The sequence below is a fragment of the Canis lupus genome, chromosome 25 (genome assembly GCF_011100685.1).
Source record: "Canis lupus familiaris isolate Mischka breed German Shepherd chromosome 25, alternate assembly UU_Cfam_GSD_1.0, whole genome shotgun sequence".
NCBI lineage: Eukaryota > Metazoa > Chordata > Mammalia > Carnivora > Canidae > Canis > Canis lupus.
Genome location: NC_049246.1, coordinates 6872824 through 6895324, shown reverse-complemented (window position 1 = coordinate 6895324; position 22501 = coordinate 6872824). Strand labels below are relative to the sequence as shown.

Sequence of the window (22501 nt, the reverse complement as noted above, 5' to 3'; positions counted from 1 at the left end):
AACATTTCTGACTATATAGAAATAAAAAAAACATATGCCAAAAAATATATCTCTGAGAAAATGATTTATAAAGCAGATGAGACATAAAGAGTCTATAACTTCAAAAAGTTCTTACAAATTGATGGGTAAAAAAGACTAATAATCCAATGGGGAAAAAGCATGAAGGGACAAAATAACAGAGAACTGATTATAAATAGTCAATAAATATTTAAAAATATGGAAAAAGACAACATAAAATAAAGTAAGATATCACTTTGTGCTTCTAATACTGGAAAAAATACAATAAGGTCAATAATAACATTGTTAATAGAAATGTGGGCAAAGGGGTTTTTAAATATATTGCTGGTGGAAATGTGAACTGATATAGTGATGTGGTAATAGCTACTATAATTTAAAATACACATAATACAATCCACTCCTTGGAATCTTTACCTTAGAAATACATGCAGTAATATGCTAGTACATAGGTACTAATATAAAAATTGCAGTGTTTTCTTAGTGGCAATACTCATCAGTAGGGGAATAGTTGATGAACTGTGGCACATTCACAATAGGGAATATTGTATAGAATGAAGAAAAGAAAAAGAAAGAAAGAAAGAAAGAAAGAAAGAAAGAAAGAAAGAAAGAAAGAAAGAAAGAAAGAAAAGAAAGAAGAAAGACGAGAAAGAAAGAAGAAAGAAAGAAAGAAAGAAAGAAAGAAGAAAGAAAGAAAGAAAGAAAGAAAGAAAGAAAGAAAAAGAAAGAAAGAAAGAAAGAAAAGAAAGAAAGAAAGAAAGATGGACAACTGTTTCCTGCAAAAGAGAGTAGGTATAAATTTCCTAAATTGTCCTGCTAAATACAACTGATAACTCTAGGCATTATACATAAAACAAATATAAGCAGCTTCTGAAAGGCAGAAGGAAGAAGGCAGACCAGTTGACCAGTTAAGGACCTCAGGACCTAAATGTAGTTAATTCTCTGAGGTTTTCTTTTTGCCTCACTCACATATCCTAGACTGTTTGCTGGAAAAGCTGGTAACCTGGAAACACAATTGGGTGCAGACCAAAAAGGCCCAACAAAAGCCAGCTCTCTCTAGCCAAAGAAGCATGAAAGGACAGCCTAGTTAGACAGGAAATTTTAGAAAATAATTACTCTACTGGGGCCAAACAGCACAGGAAGAAAATGAAACCTTGTCCCCTCCCTGACCCAAATCAGCAAAGGCTATACAGGGACTTCTACCCTCACCAGACTTTAACAAGGCACTCAACATGCCCTGCCAGGGATGGTGTTAGAAGAGGCAGAGTAGATAGGGAGTTTAGATTTTCATCATCACTTGTCAGTAATGATGTGCTTTCTGCCTCTTCCCTTCCCCATAGGGTGGCATTGGAAGAGGCCCAGAGGAGAGTAGGAGGTTTTACTACTGCCCATTAGTCAGGAGGATATTCACATGTCATGGTGTTAGAAGAGGCTAGCTGGGAGCAGTAGCAAAGCACTCTTACCCCCTCAGCCAGGAATGGATCAGTAGAGGCCTAGCATAGAACCAGAACTTCTACCCCTACCCAGAAATAACAAGGAGCCACCTCTCAACCTCACCCCCAGGTGTCAATGAAGGCCAAATAAACAATCTTGTTTTCTATACCCATTAAGCAGAAACAAGATGCTAGTGAGAGTAGTGTCTAGTCAGAGTAGTGTCTGAAGAAGTCAGCTAAAACAGAAGGCTTAAATAAGATGCAAGATTTCATAACTTAATATCCCAAATGTTCATGTTTTGACTGAAATTCATTTGTCATACTAAGATCCAGGAAGATCTCACACTGAGTGAAAAAAGATAATCAACATATGCCAACAATGAGAAGACAGAAATATCAGAACTATCTTACAAAGATTTTAAAGCAGTTATTATAAAAATGCTTCAAGAAGCAATTATAAATAAGCTTAAATAAAATAGAGAACTTCAACAGAGGAATAGAAATTCTTCATGAAGAAATAGAACAATGAAGAGCCAAATGTAAATTCTAGAACTGAAGAACATAATAACTGAAATAGAAAACTAAGTGGATGGACTCTACAGTAGGATGGAATGGACTGAAGAAAAGAAACCATAGTGAACTGTAAGTGAATGGCAAAACAGAAAAATAACAATTATCCATCTAAACAACAGAGAGAATATTACTTTTTTAAAAAAAAAGCCTCAGGTATCTGAAAAGCTCCAAAGGGTACCTGGGTGGCTCAGTTGGTTGAGTGTCTGCCTTCAATTGAGCCCTGATGAGGCTCCTTGCTCAGCATTCTTCCTCTGTTCCCCACCCCCCTGGCTCCTGCGCTCACTCTCTCTCTCTCTCTCCTTCACTCTCAAATAAAAAATCTTTTTAAAAAATTCTCCAACATCAGAGTCCTGGAAGGATAGAAGGAAGAGGGTCGAGTTGAAAAAATACTAAAAAATAATGGCTGAAAACTCTCCAAATTTGGGAGACATAAATCTATAGATTCAAGAAGCTAAGTAAACTCAAAACAACATAAAATCAAAGAAATCTATACCAAGACTGAAAACTAAAAAAGAAGAACAAAAGCCTAAAACACTCAAGACAAAACAAAAATCGGGATCCCTGGGTGGCACAGTGGTTTAGCGCCTGCCATTAGCCCAGGGCCCGATCCTGGAGACCTGGGATTGAATCCCGTGTCGGGCTCCTGGTGCATGGAGCCTGCTTCTCCATCTGCCTATGTCTCTGCCTCTCTCTCTCTCTCTCTGTGACTATCATAAATAAATAAAAATTTAAAAAAAAGAAAAAAAGAGAGAAAACAAAAATCGTTTGTTTAAAACTGCTTTCTATATAGAGAAAGCAATTCAAATGACAGCTTATTTCTGATCAGAAATCATGGAGTAGGGGATTTATGGCATCATATTTTTCAAGTGTAGGAAAAAAAAAAAAGAATGGCCAACCTAGAATTCTATATCCAGTATAAATATTCCTCAGAAATAAAAAATCAAGACATTCTCAGATGGAAAATATGGCATCATATTTTTCAAGTGTAGGAAAAAAAAAAAAAGAATGGCCAACCTAGAATTCTATATCCAGTATAAATATTCCTCAGAAATAAAAAAATCAAGACATTCTCAGATGAAGGAAAAGTAAGAGAACATGTTGCTGGCAGACCTACCCTAAAACAATAGCTAAAGGAAGTTCTCTAAACAAAAACAAAACAATAAAAGAAGAAAGGAAGAATATGGCAAGCAAAAATAGGGGTGATTATAATTGACTTTCCCTCTCTCCTTGAGTCTTCTCAATTATATTGATGGTTGAAGCAAAAATTGTAGCACTGTCTCATGTGGTTCTAAATGTACATTGAGAGAATATTTATTTATTTATTTATTTATTTATTTATTTATTTATTTATTTAAAGATACTGCTTATTTATTTGACAGAGAGAGTATGTGAGAGCACAAGCAGAGGGAGCAGGAGAGGGTGAGGGAGAAACAGACTCTCTGCTGAGCAGGGAGCCCAATTTGCGGCTCAATCCCAGGACTCCAGGATCATGATCTGAGCCGAAGACAAATGCTTAACTGACGAAGCCACCCAGGCACCCCTTGAGAGAATATTTAAGACAATTATATTGTAAATGGGGGAGAATAAAGGGATGCAGTGGAGGTAAATATTTTATGATTTGAACTGGTAAAATATTTGAACTGGTAAAATAACAGCAGCAAACTGTGAAAAGTATAGGTGATGTAGTACCTAGAGCAAGGACTAAAAAGGACTATCAAAAAGATATATTCTAAAACACTAGGGATGCCTGTGTGGCTTAGTGGTTGAGTGTCTGAAGTGATCCCGGGGTCCTGGGATGGAGTCCGCATCGGGATCCCCATGGAGAACCTGTTTCTCTCTCTGTTTATGTCTCTACTTTTCTCTGTGTCTGTCATGAATAAATAAGATAAAATCTTAAAAAACAAACCACTACAGATAGATAAAAATAAAATTCTAAAATCGTTCAGGTAACACAGAAAAAAAAGCAGGAAAAAGGAAATAAAAACGAAAAACACAGAAAATAGAAAACAAAATTCTATATGGCACAATTAAGACCTAACACATCAATAATTACATTAGATATAAATGGTGTAAGTGTATCAATTAAAAGACAGAAATTGGCAGAATTAAGTGGAAGAAACTCACTTCAAATATGACATAATCAATTTGAAAATAAACGAATAAAAAAGATATATCATGCAAACATTAATCAAATAGCAGGAATAGCTATATTAATATCAAATATAGTATATGATATAGTGTAAAGAAAACTACCAGAGATATAGAGGGACATTAAATGGATATGAAAAGGTAGATTCACCAATCAGTGTGGTAATCCTAAACAGGTATGTACCAACAAACAGAGCTTCGAAATATGTGAGGCAAACCCTGGTAGAACTGAAAGGAGAAATTAATAAATGTGTAATTATAGTTGGAGACTTGAACACCTCTTTCTCCACAGTTTATAGAACAATATATAGGAAATCAGCAAGGGTATGGAATCACTCAACAACATCATCAACCAACATGGTACAATCAGCATTCCACCCAAATAGCAACAGAAAACACATTCTTTTCAAGTGCTTGGTGTGTATGATATATTCCAACATAGATCATATCCTGCACCACAAAACAAGCCTCAACAAATTTTTAAAAATTGAAATAATATAGAATGTATTATCTGACCACAAAGAATCAAACTAGAAATCAACAGCAGACAGTTAACAGAAATTTCCAAATACTTGGAAACCAAACAACACACTTGTAAATAATCCATGGATTAAAGAGGAAGTCTCAAGGGAAAGAAATAAAAGTGCATTAAACTAAATGAAAATGTAAATACAACATATCAAAGTTTGGGGGACATACTAAAGCTGAGGGGGCATACTTATAGCATTAAATATGTATTACAAAAGAGGAAATGTCTCAAGCCAGTAATCTGAAATCACATCTCTCAATCTGGAAAAAATGAGGCAAAATCAACCTAAAATAAGGAGAAGCATGGAAATAAAAATAATAGCAGCAATCAATGAAATTGAAAAAAAATATTAAAGAAAACCAATAAAATAAAGTGTTGGTTTTTTTGAAAAGATCGCTAAAATTAACAGACTGTGCCAAAATTTAAAAGACTCTTTCTCTGTGACACTTGTGTGGTAGAGAGGTAAAAAACAGGCTGTAGAGTAAGAGAAAATGTTTTCAAACCACGTATCTAACAAAGGACTAGTATCTAAAGTATATAGGGAATTCTTAAAACTCCACAATGGAAAAAGGAGATTGCAAAATCCATGAAAAGACATTTCACCAAAGAGTGTATACAGATGATAAATGAGTAGATGAAAAAATTTTAACATCATTAACCATTAAGGATATATGCACTTAAAACCACAATGAGATATTACAACACACCTATCAAAATGGCTTAGAAAAAAAAATCCCCAAAACTAAAGCCAGCAAATGTTAGTGAGGATGCAGAGAAACTTTACCACTCATTGCTAGTGGGAGCACAAAATGATATAGCCACTCCCAAAAGCATTTTGGAAGTTTCTTTAAAAATCCAATCATGGAACTACTGTACAACCCAACAGCTGCCCTCCTGGGCATTTATTTAGAAGAAGAAAAACTTATGTTCACATAAAAATCTTTACATGAATATTTACAGCAGCATTATTCATAATATATAATAAATCCTTACGATGAAATGCTACTCACCAACAAAAAGAAATGAACTATAGATATACAAACAACCTGGATGAATCCCCATGAATTGTGGTGACTGAAAAGAGTCAATCCCTAAAGGTTACAGATTGTTTAATTCCATTTATATAACATTCCTGAAATGACAAAATTATAGAAAAAAACTTCAACTTAGTGGTAGCCAGAGGTGAAGGAGAGTGGTGGTGAGAGGGAAATGGGTATAGTTATAAAAACATTAGTGATCCGTGTAGGGATGAAAATATTTTCTATTTTGACTCTCTCAATGTCAAATATCCTGGTTGTGATACTGTACCATTGTTTTGCAAGATGTTACCATTGGGGGAAACTAGAGAAAGGGTACATGGGAGCTCTCTATATTATTATTCATATTACAACTGTATGTGAATCTATAATTATCTCAAAATAAAAAGTTTAATTTAAAATAATTTTTAAAGGAATGTAAGTTTGAAAGAAAGAGGGGGGAAGAAGGAAGCAAAGTAAGGTAATTTCTTTCTCTACCTATTTCCTCCTTTCTATACTACTTGACTTGATTCAAATTTCAATGACAAAGTTTTGAATGAGGGGGAAAAATGGTGCACAAAAGAAGCATAGTATGACTTCATTTTTGTTAGACAATGACATCAACCATCAAATAAAAAATTTCTGGAAAGAAGCAACATCAGTTCTCAACACAGGTTATCTTATGTAGGTGAGGCAGCGTGGGAACTTGGGGGGAGGTAGGGAGAAGGGGATTACTAAAATACAATTTAAGAAAAGGACAGAAAAAATTTACTGAAACTATCCATTTATGTGTGGGTAATATGCATAAAAGAGCAAGATAGCTAGAATTAGAACTCTGTGATTTATGAGTATGTCTATATGATATCAAGAAGACAAGTTTTATAGTAATATACCATTATGCTTCTATTTCATATAGATCAAACAAAGCACCCAACTTCTAGGTATGAATGTTGGTGTATCAATGTCTGCAACGAGAGCTACGAATAAGTCCACCTCACCTCTTTTGGCATAGTTTGTTACGCAGCAATAGATACCTGAGTCATGTTTATAGGTATGTGAATGTTTTCAGAGAAAAGAGAATATTGTGAACAAAAACTTCAGGCAGCCCGGGTGGCTCAGCGGTTTAGTGCCACCTTCATCCCAGGGTGTGATCCTGGAGATCCAGGATCGAGTCCCACGTCGGGCTTCTTACATGGAGCCTGCTTCTCCCTCTGCCTGTGTCTCTGCCTCTCTCTCTCTCTCTCTCTCTCTCTGTCTCTCATAAATAAATAAAATCTCTTAAAAAAAAAAACTTCCCTATCAAAAGTGGTTGCTTAGCAGTGGAAATAGGAATGAAAGGGGAGATTAACTGTTGCTTTATATGTCTTTCATATTGTTTCACTGGTTTCTCTAATTAGAAAAAATCGATTACAGAAAAAATTTACAAGGAGAAATAAAAATGTTCTATGTTCTATTGTCTTGTTGTAATTGGCCTTTGCAGAAGTGCTCACTCTCGTTTTATTGTTATTCCTACTTGCTGCAGCATTCCATAGACCTCAGTTTCAGACATTTGTGTATAATGTTGGTTTCATAAACACATTTATAAATCAATTTTCTTTAAAAATAAGGGCCAAAAGCATATGCATTGAATGTGGCTGCACATTGGCAACTAAAACATTCTTAATCTTCATTAAATATGCTATAAAAACTAAACGAGAGATAGGCACTAATAAAATTGATTTTAAAATATTCTCAGTAATGCAGTCTATAAGATACATTAGAAAAGTGCATTAGCTCACAGAACATTTTATCAGCCTGTAAAATTGTCACCAGCTTCTCTGTTCTGAACAGTGATAGAGCAATGGTAAGTCTGCTGGAAGTTTATCAGAAGCATGAGAAAAATGATAATGTTTTCACTGTGGGTTGCCGTTTTCATTTTTATTAACTTTTATATTTATTGGATATTTGACTTCTTTAGGATCTTTCTGGACTTCTGATAGGCCTTAAAATTCCTGGCCAAGGCCATTTTCATTAATTCAATTCAAGAGATTTATATCTATAGTGTCAACTATGTGTTCTGGACACTGTGCCAGTGCTTAGAGAAAGAGAATGAGAGTCTTAAAAAAAGTACAGGAATTGTCAATAACTAGATAATGATCTAGTATGAAAAGTAAAACATTTAAGAAGAATAAATAATGCGCAGGAGGTATGGTCATAAAAACCAAACAAAATATATTCCATTTGAGCTGCTCTTAAGGACAGCAAGAGTTTGGCAGGCAGACAAGATCGGGGACTATATTCCAGACAGAGTGGAAGGATGGGGGAAGGAGGGAAGCGTGAAGAGCATGATGTGACTGAGGAAAAAAGTGTACTTTGTAAGGATGAATGGATCTGATTGGTAGGGTGTGGAACTGATGGACACAACACAACACTGAAATCAAACACACAGGCTCTTTTTCAATATGGGTGTCAATTCAGGGCAGGAAAGGATACTCTTTTCAACGAATGATGCTGGAACAACTATACATCCATGTGCAAAAGAATAGAGTCAGACTTCTTCCTTGGACCACACACAAAATTAATTCCAAGTGATCACAGACCTAAATGTAAGTGCTAACACTACAAGACTTTAAGAAGGAAACATAGGAGTAAATCTTCATGAATTTGAGTTGGGTTGGCAAAAGACTACTTAGACAACAACACCAAAAACATAAGCAACAAAAGGAAAAAATAGATACATTTGAATTTATTAAATTTTAAAAGTTTGTACTTCAAAGGACATCATTAGGAAAGTAAAAAGATAACTCAGAATGGGAGAAAATATTTGCAAATAATATAAATCTCATGAGGGCTTATATACAAGATATACTTTAAAGCTCTTACCAGTCAACATTTTAAAAAAGACAATCCAATTCTAAAATGGGCTTTAAAAAATCTTTTAAAAAGATTTAATAGATATTTCTTCCTGTAAGATATACCCATGTCCAAATAAACATGTGGAAAATGTTCAGTATCATTAGTAGGTAAATGAAAATCAAAACCACAATAAGATACTACTACCTCATACTCACTAGGATGACTATAATAAAAAAGACAGATAATATGTTAGTGAGGATGTGGAGAAACTAGAGCCCTCATACATTGTTGCTGGGAACTTAAACTGGTGCATTCCGCCACTATGGAAAATAGTTTGGTAGTGCCTCAAAAAATTTAACACAGAATTATTTTATGACCCAGCAATTCCAAATAGGTACCTAAGAGAAATAAAAGCATATGTTCACACAAAAAAATGTGTAAATGAATATTCCTAATAACATTAGTCAGAACAGTCAACAAGTGGGAAGAATCTAAATATTCATAAACTGATGAACAGATAAACTTAATGCAATATACCCATACAATGGAATATTATGCACAAATAAATAGAAATGAAGCACTGATACATGCTACAATATGAATGAACCTTGAAAGCATTATGGTGAGAGGGTAACCAGTCACAGAAGACCATATAGTGTATGATCCCATTCATATGAAATATCTAGAATAGGCAATTCCAGAGACAGAGAGTAGATTAGTGGTAGCCAGAGACTAGATGGTGGGATTGTGGTGGAAATGGGGGAGTCACTGTTAATGGGTGTGGGGCTTCTTTTTGCGTGATGAAAATGTTATTAAATTTACTTTGGTGATGGTTGTACAACTCTGTGAATATGCAAAAAATGATCAAATTATACACTTTAAATGGGTGAATTGTGTGGCACATAAATTACAGCTCAATAAAGCTATTTTTTAAAAATCTAAGTTATCTTAAAAACAAAATAAAAACATACAGACTCTAAAGTCAGACAACCCAGGTTGGAATCTGCTCTCCCACTTACCAGTTAACTAAGAAGCTCTGAGCAAGTTGTCTTATCTCTGTAATCCAATTTCTTCATCTGTAAATGAATGATTAATTCCAGCTGAGATCTCAAGGGAACTTTTCACCAAGGTGGAATTTGAGCTGGTTTCAAAAATAGTGTTTTTTTAGAGTGTGAGATAAAGACCTTAAAAGGAACTAACCCTTTCAAGAACACCTAATATGTGCCAGAGCCTGTGCTAAGCATTCTATGTACATCACGCAGCTCTTTCCTCCTGCTTTGTATTTATAGCAAAAAATGATTCTGAGAGTGAAGGAGTCAAGTGACCAAGAAGGGGTTCAACTGCAGGTTCAGAGTCTGCTGCCTCTGGCCTGAGTGAGGAGGGAAGGGTAGGCGATTTTAGAGAGGGAGTGAAGTCTGGCAAATAGGAGCAGGCGGGGGCAGGGAGAGGGAGCGGGGGTAGTGACAGCCTGTTTAGGAATTTGATGGCTAGACAAGGTTTCTGGATTTCATCCTGTGGGTAATAGAGAGCACAGAAGTGCTTATCAAAAAAGGCCATAAGCAGAAGGGATGTGGATATATTTTTATATGCAAAAACCTAAATTTATCTTGCACATTATATAGCTCATTTGTACCTTTCAGAAACCTTGCAACACTACTCAGAATAGACACAGTCTGACAAGCTTGCCTTTAGTGAATTTTCCAGAAGAGAAACTGGTTTGCTTTCACAATGGAAAGATGACTTTAAAGGTAAATTAAAATCCCATCAGAGTCTGAGAATTTGTTAATTTGATCTGCTGATTGTTATCAAATGACAGACTGATTTAAGAATAGATAATAGAGCTAAGAATAGATAATAAAAGGCTTTAAATCTCATTAAAACCCTCAAAAGCTGAATAAAAAGTGTAGTCTCACCTTATACCAGAGTTCAGTGAGAAGGAAAACCACCGTATACGTAATTATTCAAATGGAATAGTGGATATGCATTGTACACTTGTTTATTCTATGGTGGGTTTAAGATTTTTTTGTTGTTGTTTTCTGGTCTTTGGGATTTTGACTGTACTGTCAGCAGCATGGAGCCTTATCCAATGCCTCCTACTTGGAAAGAGATTTGTCCAAAACCATCAACAAGTAGAGTGTCCAGCAAGCATTTGAAGTGCCTACAAATTGGCAAAGCTGGTATACCAAGGTTGGCACCATGCAGCTGAAAGAACAGGTAGCAAAAGTGCACTCAGGCCCATTCCAGGTGGTAACCCAACCTCAAGTCATGCTGCTAGCTTAGTACACCTGCATGGAAAGTCCTGAATGCCAGGCTGCTCTCCCTCTATAATCCAGTGCTTTTCAATGGAGAGTCTACATTTACTACAATGAGTGTCCTTGGGAAAAAAGTGAGGTGAGTGCATTTTTGTTTACTCCAATGATGGGGAACTTCTACTAGAATTTCATGAGTATTTCGAAAAAACCATAGGACAGGACTGCACAGTGAAGAATTGCTCTGCATTGAACATGATTTCCACATCTACCAGTTAAGGTATCTGAGCTTCTCTGAAACTAAATTCTAATTCCATTTTAGACATAAATGAAATAGTTTTGACATGATTTTAATATACACTGAATTTTCCAGCAATTAAACTACCATATAAATTGTGGGATGGATGATACTGAGTTTTATTTAGCCATTATTTTAAAATGCTAATTAGGACCATCTATATTTAAACCATTTATTTATTTTTTATTTATTTATTTATTTATTAAACCATTTATTTTTTAGTTACTTAAGTTTTTCAACCCTGTTTCATGCATCACCTATAAAATTTCCTGTAGTAGAGTTTCCTTTTCTAATTCCTCCTCAGTATTTTCTTGCTTATGGAGGAAATTATCTCTAGTGTCTTTTTAAATGAGACTGATTGTATGCATTGACACATAATGGAATTTCAAGAAAGGAGATAGGTTTCAGTGATACTTTGTTTAATGCAAATAAATAAAGGAAACCTCATCTAAAATAGGGTCAAGGGGCACCTGGCTGGCTCAGTAGAGCATGAGACTTGATCTCAGGGTTTTAAGTTCAAACCCCAAGTTGCGTCTAGTATTACTTAAAAAATCTTTTTAAAAAATTTAAAAATAGGAGTGCCCAGGTGGCTCAACCAGTTAAGCATTGGACTCTTGATTTTGGCTCATGTTATGATGTCAGGATTGTGAGATCAAGTCCGGCACTGGGCTCCATGTTCAGCATGAAGTCTGCTTGAGATTCTCTCTCTCCCTCTTCCTCTGCCCTTCCCATCACCTGGCTTGTGGGCTCTCTCTCTCTCTCTCTCTCTCTCTCTCAAATAAATAAATAAAATCTTGAAAAATAAAATAGAAATTAAAATGGAGTCAAGAAGTCCTGAAAGAAAAGCTCTTACACACGTACCACTCACTGAAGCTTCCATAACAAGGAGAAAGTAGAAAGATACAAATTATTATGACAATGGAGGACATTTTTCAAATAGGAATTTCCCCTTCTGCTTTTAAGGAAAAGAAGGAAGATCTCTCTCTGCCCAGCAACAACACACTAACCACCACTTACAGCCAATAAGAAATCATCTCAATCCATGAGCTCTTGATCTTCTCCAAAGAACTTTTGTTTAAAACAATCTTCCCCAATTTCCTCCTAAAACATAATAAAAGCTGACCTTCTCTTTGTCTTTTTGGACTTGCCTATGGCTCACCATAGCTTGTAATTCCTCTGATATTTCCCAATAAAGTCATTTTCTGGTAAAATAACTGGCTATTTTATTTTTAAGGTTGACAGTGCCTATCCTGCCCCATGTTATAACAAAGGGAATAGATTATTGTGAGACTATGCAAGACTCTGTCCTCAGTTTATAGACTTCTATTCACCATTAACATGCCTTATAATTCATCAATTGGGTAGTCAGTGAATATGCTATAGTTGGAAGTGATTATGAGAACTTTGTATAGAGCTATTATTAATATTAATAATAATAATGCCAGTAATAGCCACCATGTATCAGTCATAAGCAGGCACCATAATCAGGACTATTCCATCTATTATCTCATATAACTCTCATAATAATCATGTTGTTATTTATGGTCACAGATGAGGAAAAAGAAGCTGAAACAGTTCAGTAACTTGCCTTTGATCAGAAGGCCATGAAGTGAAAGAGGTCCACGCTCACACTTAGGCCTCTCTGTCTTCAAAGCCCAGGTGTTCTGTCTCCAAAAAGAACAATGTTTTTCAGTTTTGGGTTAAGAAAGATAAAACATAAAAATATTATTTTGAATTTCAGAGGAAGGTAGGAGTGCTTTCAATGAATCCATTAGGGAAATCAATAATTCCTACAAGTATTTCAAACCAAAATGATGGAGGGAAAGACACTATAACTCACTCTGGTGGCTTACTGATTTTCACTAGCTATGCTATGATGATCTCCCCTTTCTCACCATTTGGAATTGATTCACCGAATACTGCTCTCCACAGGACCACATCAAACAGCAAACTGCAGAGTGACTTATAAAAAGATGTTAGAATTTGTGCTATCAAATATGGTAGTACTACACCTGCCTATGTGGCTACTGAGCATTAGAAATGTGACTAGTCTGAATTAAGATGTACTGTAAAGTGTAAAATACTCTCCAGGTTACAAATATTTAATATAAAAAGTGAAATATCTCATTAATAGTTTTAATTTTTTTATGTGCTGAAGTAATATTTTGGAGATATAGACAAAATAAAATGTTATTAAAATTATTTTACCTATTTCTTTTTGCTTTTTTAATGAGATTAATAGATTTCAAATGATGTATTTGGCTCACATTTGCACTTTGCATTATGGTTCTATTAGGCAGTGCTGTTGTGAACCGTTTGTGTTTTCAAATAACCAACCTTAAAATCGAGTCATGGAAAAAATTGTTGAATAAAAGCAAAACAACAAACAAACAAAACTCAATACTTAGTGTCCCAGAAAAATTACTTGACTAAAGTTTCTTTTTTCTTTTTTATTCATAGAGACAGAGACAGAGAGAGAGAGGCAGAGGCACAGGCAGAGGGAGAAGCAGGCATCATGCAGGGAGCCCGACGTGGGACTCGATCTGGGGTCTCCAGGATCACGCCCTGGGCTGCAGGCGGCGCTAAACCACTGTGCCACCGGGGCTGCCCTGACTAAAGTTTCAATCTTAGTTTAGTCTACCAGTTAGGAGATGCATAAACTTTGATGAATCAGTTCATATCTAGTAATCATTTAATACCTATTTTGTAAAACCATATAGTAACTATATGCTTACCTCATAGGGTCGTTACAAATATAAAATGAATACTTATTTCATTCATTTAACAAAAATTTATCAAGAATCTATTGTGCACAGGTTCCAGGGATACAAAGAATAATAATTCCTGGTACCTGCTCTCAAGGAGCTTACAGTGGTAGTTACAGAATTTTATAGGAGCTGTAACAGAGAGCATTATAAAGTGTTGATGACTGGTTAACTCTGCTTGGGAATTAAGGAAAAATTCAACAGACAGATTAGGCTCTGATCTGCCTCTTGAATGTGAGGAAGAATTTGCCAGGTAGAGAAGTCAGGGAATACAAGTATCTTGTCTTCAGGTTTCCCAAGTGTGAAAAAGCAAGGTGTGCTCAGTGAATGGGGGAAGGAGGTGAGGGGGGGAAGGCAGTTAAGGCTCTGGCAAATAAACAGGAGGGGATGGGAGGGAAGGTAGTGCCCTGTATCCATTGTTGGAAGGTTCTGGGTTAGAAAGTTCTGATGCTGACGATGAACTGAAAAAAGAGGAACCACAATTACTTGGTAGCCTTAGGTGATGGTACCCATATTCTAATGTGATTTTCTTCCTTTCTTAGAGGAGGATGTTAACAAAAGGTATAAATATAAATCAGTAGGACTTAATTGAATAGTATTCAATTACTAACTTCTGTACAAAACTGGATGGGGTAAAATATTCCTTTTTTAAAGTAAATGCTTAGTTCTTTGGGTCAGGACAATGCTTCATAAAAGGTCCTATCTTTTCAACAGGATAATTACAGGGCTCCCTAGAGGAAGAGTCAGCTTCACAAAACAACTGGAGCCTACAAGAAATCATTTAGACCTTCCATTATTTCCAAAGACTGAATTAGTTGCTAGAAATAAGCATATATCAAAGTTACTCATCTGTACTAATGCTGCAGTCAATATGATTGACATTTATCCATGGGGCTATAATGGTATATGATACATTCAAGATTATATATTTGAGCATAACATATTTATAAAAGGCCATTTCAAAAGAAAAATTATGCTGCCTTTTAATTCTAGTGTTTTACTTGGGACATTATTTACAGGGGTTGCTGTTTCAAGAACAATAAAAATAAACATCGACTAATTACACATCTATTTACAAGTTTGTGGGTAGATTGTAAAACCTTAAAATGAAATTGTATTTTATTTTCAACGTTAAATTTACATTATTTAAGGGATCAATATGCTATATAGAAAAGCGGAAAGACCTGGTTATTTTAGACAGCACATAAAATAAAATCATGTTGTTATTGAATAGAAATTTTTAATCTTTTCCTTTCGGATCATGAAATAAATAGGACGTAAGGCTAAAAGGCTGTTTTTCAGCTAAGGTCTATTCTTTGCAATAAATGGTATTAAGCAACAAAACAAATTGATATGTCAGTGCTTCTGACTGAAGAGATTATTGATTATATCAAAGAAGGATTCTTAAAACAAGATAATATTCTTTCTCTGTTGACAACAAATTAGCTAGTATTGTAATTGCTTTCTGCTTTTCTGCTTTCTGGTCATGATCTCATCTTTGCAAGGTCTCTCATCCTCGAGAAGAGCCTACTTCATTTCCCAGAAGACCACAAAAGGAAGAAACCAAGTACTGATTTGTCTTTCATCATTTAGGGTTTGCCCAGGTCTGGTTTCCTCCAAAGGCACTTTAGAAGCAACAACAGCAGCAGTAAGATCAAATTTCTTGTTTTGGTCTCGAGAACTCATTATTTTTTTAAAAATTGCTACTTTTTAGGGGATATTTAAGTAAAGGTTCACTAATTATATTTGCAAAAATAATGTTTCTTTGATTTTAAGGATCCTGCTTGCATACTGGCATATTTACATTCTAAATAACAGCAGAAATATAAATGTAATAGAAAATATCTATGTGTTTTCCCTCTATGTATTCTGTTTATTTATTCTCTTCCACACTAACTGTGAGCCTCTTGAAGGAAGACACTGTCTTTTTCTTCTTTATGTTCACTATGTAATGAAATATAATGCCTGCTCAATAAATGTATACATAAAACATGGTAGTTGAAATTTATGGGCAAACAACCCATAACAACCAGCGATAACACCTCCTCCCACTCGCCCCCAACTACACTCCTTGGAAAGTATGTTTAGTGAAAAGTATATTGTCTTGAAAATCAAATAGAACCAGGTTAAAATTCCAACATAGACACTCATTGAGCAATTCAACCTCCTTGATCCTATTTTTTATATGTATAAAGTGAGGACAATACCTCCTATGTTGTAGGGATTTTTGAGGATTGAATGAATGAATATTCATAAGGAATATATCATAATGCTTTTCTGGCACATAAAAAGCACTCAATAAAAAACTGATCCTCTATCTTCCTCTAATAGCCCAAACATATCCTCTTCAAACTGGTACTTAGCAATGTGTCAAGAGGGTCACAAAGCCACTGGATAAACATGATGATCATCCTGCCACATACACTTTTCTGGATGGCACACACTTATATTAATATAAAACACTCATTTACGGATTCATTTAGTCAACAAATGTTTTTGAGCACCTGTTATGAAACAGCAGTCTGCTGGGTACAAAGGATAAAATAATAAATAAGATAGGGAGTTTCTAGTCTAGTAGGAAGGAAAGGAGGGAGGGAAGGAAGGGGGGGAAGAAAGAAGTTATAATTTTTGATAAGTGCTGTGAAGGAAACAAAGAAATTGGAGAGACAGAAACTTGTCGGGGAGGAGCCAACCTCTTTAGATAGAGTGGATAGAGGCTTTTAAAAGCAGGTGGCTTTTAAGTTGGATAATGAACACATAGTCATAAGAGGACTTAGAGATGAGCATTTGAAGGAGAGGGAACAACAAAGCAAAAGTCATCTGAATCCCTCAGGTAAAACAAATTTCATATTTGCTGGTTTAGCTATTTCCCTGACTTCCTGCTACTCAGGGCTCTTTGGTAAATATTTGGGAAATATTGCAGTGGTGACCTTGAATGTCAGCTGCAAGATGTAGGAATGGCGAATAAAAATCACTCTTTCCCCCTCTATATTTAAGTTAGCAGCTCACAAGGGCTATAACTATTTAGAATAAACTGGTATAACTCAGATACAGAGGGAAAGATATAGCTAGATTTGTATACCACTTATGAGGCACTTGCAATTCAAGATAGAGATTCATGGTAAAACACAAAATAAAGCTAGGTTCTTCTCAGCACACTCTGACGCTTTCCTTTTGCCTTGTGTGGACATATTGTCACAAAATGGCAATTGTTTCTCTTTATACAGACACAGGAAATCACAATTGTAAAGCTTATTGAATTATCATAAATCTCCCTAGTCACACATTTCCTGAAAAGCACTGGTTTAACCGCAGAAATCTTGAGAGGATTTAAGGTAGGTGAGTTTGAGTGAAGGATAATTTAATCTTATTTATCTTTGTGTTGCTAATACCTTGCATAATGCCAGAGACATAGATGTTCAATGTACACTTGATGATTAAAAAGAAGTTATAGTTTTTAATTTGGATTGGTGAGAGGGTACCAGGAATCTCTTGAGCTCATTACAATTAAATTCCAGTGAAACAGAAGAATATGTACACTCCATAGTAAATGTTTTTGTTCATAATCATTGGGTTTGGCCATGCTTTTGACTCCACACATACTCTGTATCTCCAAGACTTATGAAATTGTTTGTGATAGATCCTTCATAATCCTGATAATAGGCCTAACAAAATACTATAACACAATAAAGCTGAGAAGGCAGAAAGTAATTACAGTACTTGCAGGAAGGATGAATAGTTATGGTCACAAAGCTGCTTTTGAAACTGTTCTTAGAGGAATTATCCCTGTCGCTCTAGTGAAATTACTAAGGAAAAAAAAAAAAAAAGCAAGTGATTTCTTCAGAAATGATCTTATTTTCCTTAGGTTTTAAAATTGTTTTCTTTATGGAAGAGAAATTTATTACAATCTGGAAGCAAAATACATAAAATATATGCTAAGAATAGCATATCAGTACAAGACTCAAATATTATTGATAGTAAGGAAAGACGTAATTTGGCTTTGGTATCCTATTTACAAATTTAAAGAAATGAAAAATACATACAATGAGAAACTAAATTTAAAGACAGAGTAAGTCAACCATAACAATATGAGTTAATTTTTAAAGTATACATATACTTGTGAACTTTTACATTCACTTTTCAAAGGTAAATTTTCATTCCATTTGTGGAATCTATACCATAATATGTACCATTCATTTCTTTCTTTTTTTTAATACCATTCATTTCCATTTTGATTTTTTATCCAACAAGGACCACAGCATAATAGGCATGAACTCAGAGAATTTACTGCACTGTTACCATAGTAAATGTTTTTTCTTTCATTAGGCTGAAATCTCATGGTCCTGGCAGACAAACTACTTAGAAATCGAGTATGGCTACTTGTGACACTTTCTCTTAATCTATTAGCAAAAGTGATAACAATGGCTGGCCTTTAGATCACATCACTGTACCTCAGCTTTTCTGCTTGAGATCACTATTCCAATGGGCTCCACATTTATCCCACACCAGTGTGTAACACCAGAGGCAAATGAGGATCAGGCCATTTTGACACATAAGAAAGAATCATGAGAAATCAGCTTACAAGGGCAAAGAAAACAGCTGGATCACAGTCAGTCCTTCTCCCATGTCACATTCTACCTCACATCTGTATATATTAAGCAGTCACCAATAGATCTTCCATCTGGCTGCCCTATTACATCTTAGGTAAAACATACATACAGCGAGAGCTGTCAGATACTCCAATCAAGAAGCCAGTATAGGGAGCCAAATTAGAAGCAAAGGGAGCCCATTTCACACTTTACAAATGGCAGGAAGGAAAGATCATTAAAAATTTAAATTGTGAAAATAATTTAATTTGAAAGAGGAGATTGAAAAAATAAAAGAGGATAACTATAATTGAAAAATCCCAAACTTATGGACTGTTTTACATTTGCATGGAAATTTGAATTAGGCTTCAAAAATTCTCCTCTTATTTACATGTGCAGAAAAATTGTTCTCAGACATCCTTTGCAAATATTTCCTACTCCCAGAGTGCTTTCCATAAATATTTATGTGAGAATTGATTTGACTCTTTTCTAGTTTCTGCTGGCCTGCTTGCCTACTCAATTTTTTTTTTCCTGTCAAAATTAAACACTAGCTGGAGGAATGGATAAGCAGCTAAAAATGTAGTCTCTGCTCGACTGAAGCCCCACTGTATGATAGCTGAATATTTGCAGATAAGCTCCTCATCCAATCTGGTACTTCTCACCACATTAGAGCCACCAAAGCTGAACTTCCCTCACTGGAGATTGGTCATAAAGCCACTTGTCATTTCCAGCCTGGAGTTAACTGCAATTGTTTTTTAATTACTCCCTTAACTGTAGCTTCTATATGATGGCAATTATCCTAAGTTGGATATGCTTATGAAAACGAACATATTCTAGTTATCAAATCTCCAGGGGAAGAAGCACTTTGTCGAAAACTTTCACATGCTGTTCATTCGTGTAAATCCCTCATTTGGTCATTTCTGGAGTGAAGCACATTCTTTGCTGATGTAAATGTAGTATCAACTCCTTGAATTTAGGCTGGAATTTCAAACAAGAGAGATGAGGCATAGAGGGTTCTGCTTATGGCATAACTTATTGAGACATACACAATCTTGAAAGACGGCTTTGCTGATTTCCCACTTCGGTGTTGGGTGGTTGAGGGTTCAGTACTGTTAAAGTCTCAAATATAAAAAGTGAATGTAGACAAAATTATGTATACTTGATGCTACAAGTGTTTTTGCAGAATGGCAGGAGCAAATTCTGTTGCTGGTTTTAGTGGCACAGCTGGTGGGTCCAGCTGTCTCACTAAAGACATTTTCATGACAAAGTTCCAGCCAGCCACTTTGCCTAGTGGTCCAGTGTAAAGGTCTCCTTGCAAATCTCCCTAAGAGATAGTACAACAGATTACTATATCCCAGAGATCCAATGCTGATGCTGATACAATTAGAGCTGAAGCTGAGATCTTCGGTTTTTGAATAGTGGTTCTCCAACAATTAGAGAAAAAGGAGTGTTCAAAAATGGAAATAATGAGGGTCACCCAATACAAGTGCAACATTAGACAATTAAAATTAGTGGCATTATTTCACATTATTTCAAAAACAGCCTTTAAAGATATAAACTCAGAGAAAAGAAGTTTTAAGTTTACATTGAATTATTCTAAAAGCTTGTAATCCTCAATGTAAAAAGGAAAATATAGTGGAATCACGAAGTTTTTGAAATGGTTTCCTTCTGTGTAGACGCATTTGAATGACATATGAAGTAAAGAAAAACAAGAACATTCAGAATGATGTATCCACAAGGATTGCTAAAAAAAATAATTATTCAACTAATACAACATCTACTACACAGTTGGTAAGAAGTGGTGGTCCAGGGAGTGATTAAGCTGTTATTTTATGTAGTCATTTAAATAATAGATTAAATAAATTAAGATGCAAACCATATTGGTTTACACAGAACATTTCCAAATACAGAAGCTATACAAATAAAAATTGCTACACTTCATTATTGTCAGGAGAACTCATTTAAACAGTTGTTTCCATATAGGTGTAATATTTATTTAGTTCTTATTAAATCTATAGTATATGTTTCAAGATAAGGACTGGTTATGGAATGGTATTGGTATTTCCTTGCGGGAAAAACCAACTGTAAAAAGTGGGGACTAAACCCATATTATGGGCTGCATGACAACTAGTGATAACCTAAGTGAACTGATCCAGTCTTCAAGATACAGGACATATTCTAATTTAACATCATACTGTGAATATTGATTATTCAACAAAACTCATGGCATGCTTAAACTTACAGTGACTGGGCAAGGTTCTTCAAACAACTTTGATAAGCAAATAGACTAAAACATCCTTCCAACGAGACTTACCTGCTCTCTCTTTGCTTTGTCTGTGAGAGAGCACCTGAAAAAAAACACAAAACACAACTATCTTAATATCTCAAAATTACATTGCTTTCACCAAAAATAACATCATCAAGTTTGAAAAAAATCACATCGTAAAATTAGGATCAAATTTTAAACTAAACTAAACTAAAATGCCACAAGGGTATTAGTATTGAATGATTTTAGGCTGAACAATAAACAAAATATTCATTTACAAGGAAAATGTGTTGTTTGTTTTTATCTGGATTATGGAAAAATTTACACTATCCTATATCCATTAATAACCAGAAGACCGAAATCTAGTTTTTGTCTTCTACTCCACTGTCCTCATGTTACTAACAACCTCCTAAGTGCTAAAACCAGTCCCTACCGCACTTTCTCTCTCTGTAACACTCCAACAGCCAAGGCCGCTGAGCATTCTGCCTTTATGAATTTATCTTTCTGGGCTTTTGTTCTCCCACACTATGCCTGCTATCTATTCTACCTCTCTACCTGTTCCTTTTCATTTTCTTGGTAGGCTCCTTTTTGGCCTGTGCCCTTCTTTTATGTTGATTTCATTTACTTTTGTTTAATTTTGTCAGGCATTGGTCAGGGCCTTCTCTTCTCACTCTGCCCTTTTTCCAGAGTGATTTCATCCATATTCCCATCCATATTCTGATAACCTCCAGATTTATACCTTTAGCCTACATTTTAGCCTACTCTTTCATTGAGCTCCAGGCTAATAGAGGAAACTTTTACTGGACATTTGCTTTGGGATAGTTCACAGACACTTCAAACTCCATGTGTCCAAAGCTCAACATTATCCACCCCCTCATGTACACACCTAGCCTCACACTGATCTCTTTTCTGTGTTCCCATCTTAGTGAATGGTTTCACCATTGCTATGGAATGACTGTGTCCCTGTGCCCCCACTGAATTCATATGTTGAAGCATAATTCTTTTTTTTTAAATAATAGATTTATTTTTTATTGGTGTTCAATTTGCCAACATACAGAATAACACCCAGTGCTCATCCCGTCAAGTGCCCCCCTCAGTGCCCGTCACCCATTGACCCCCACCCCCCGCCCTCCTCCCCTTCCACCACCCCTAGTTCGTTTCCCAGAGTTAGGAGTCTTTATGTTCTGTCTCCCTTTCTGATATTTCCCACACATTTCTTCTCCCTTCCCTTATATTCCCTTTCACTATTATTTATATTCCCCAAATGAATGAGAACATACAATGTTTGTCCTTCTCCGATTGACTTACTTCATTCAGCATAATACCTTCCAGTTCCATCCACGTTGAAGCAAATGGTGGGTATTTGTCGTTTCTAATGGCTGAGTAATATTCCATTGTATACATAAACCACATCTTCTTTATCCATTCATCTTTCGATGGACACCGAGGCTCCTTCCACAGTTTGGCTATTGTGGACATTGCTGCTAGAAACATCGGGGTGCAGGTGTCCTGGCGTTTCATTGCATCTGAATCTTTGGGGTAAATCCCCAATAGTGCAATTGCTGGGTCGTAGGGCAGGTTTATTTTTAACTCTTTGAGGAACCTCCACACAGTTTTCCAGAGTGGCTGCACCAGTTCACATTCCCACCAACAGTGTAGGAGGGTTCCCTTTTCTCCGCATCCTCTCCAACATTTGTGGTTTCCTGCCTTGTTAATTTTCCCCATTCTCACTGGTGTGAGGTGGTATCTCATTGTGGTTTTGATTTGTATTTCCCTGATGGCAAGTGA

The 22501-nt window shown here is 35.6% G+C and overlaps 1 protein-coding gene and 1 long non-coding RNA gene across 2 annotated transcripts in view; one reads left to right on the top strand and one right to left on the bottom strand.

The window, feature by feature from the left end:
• The window catches only part of STARD13 (StAR related lipid transfer domain containing 13), a 377570-nt gene that overhangs the window by 286214 nt on the left and 68855 nt on the right, over positions 1 to 22501 (bottom strand). The window contains 1 exon segment of the mRNA XM_038573307.1: positions 20762 to 20795. The gene's annotated coding sequence lies outside the window, so the exon portion shown is untranslated.
• Positions 2025 to 15823, top strand: LOC111092415. Its single transcript, XR_005378349.1, has 4 exons — positions 2025 to 2090; positions 6631 to 6765; positions 10190 to 10297; positions 13557 to 15823. It is a non-coding gene; the product is annotated as an uncharacterized LOC111092415 (long non-coding RNA).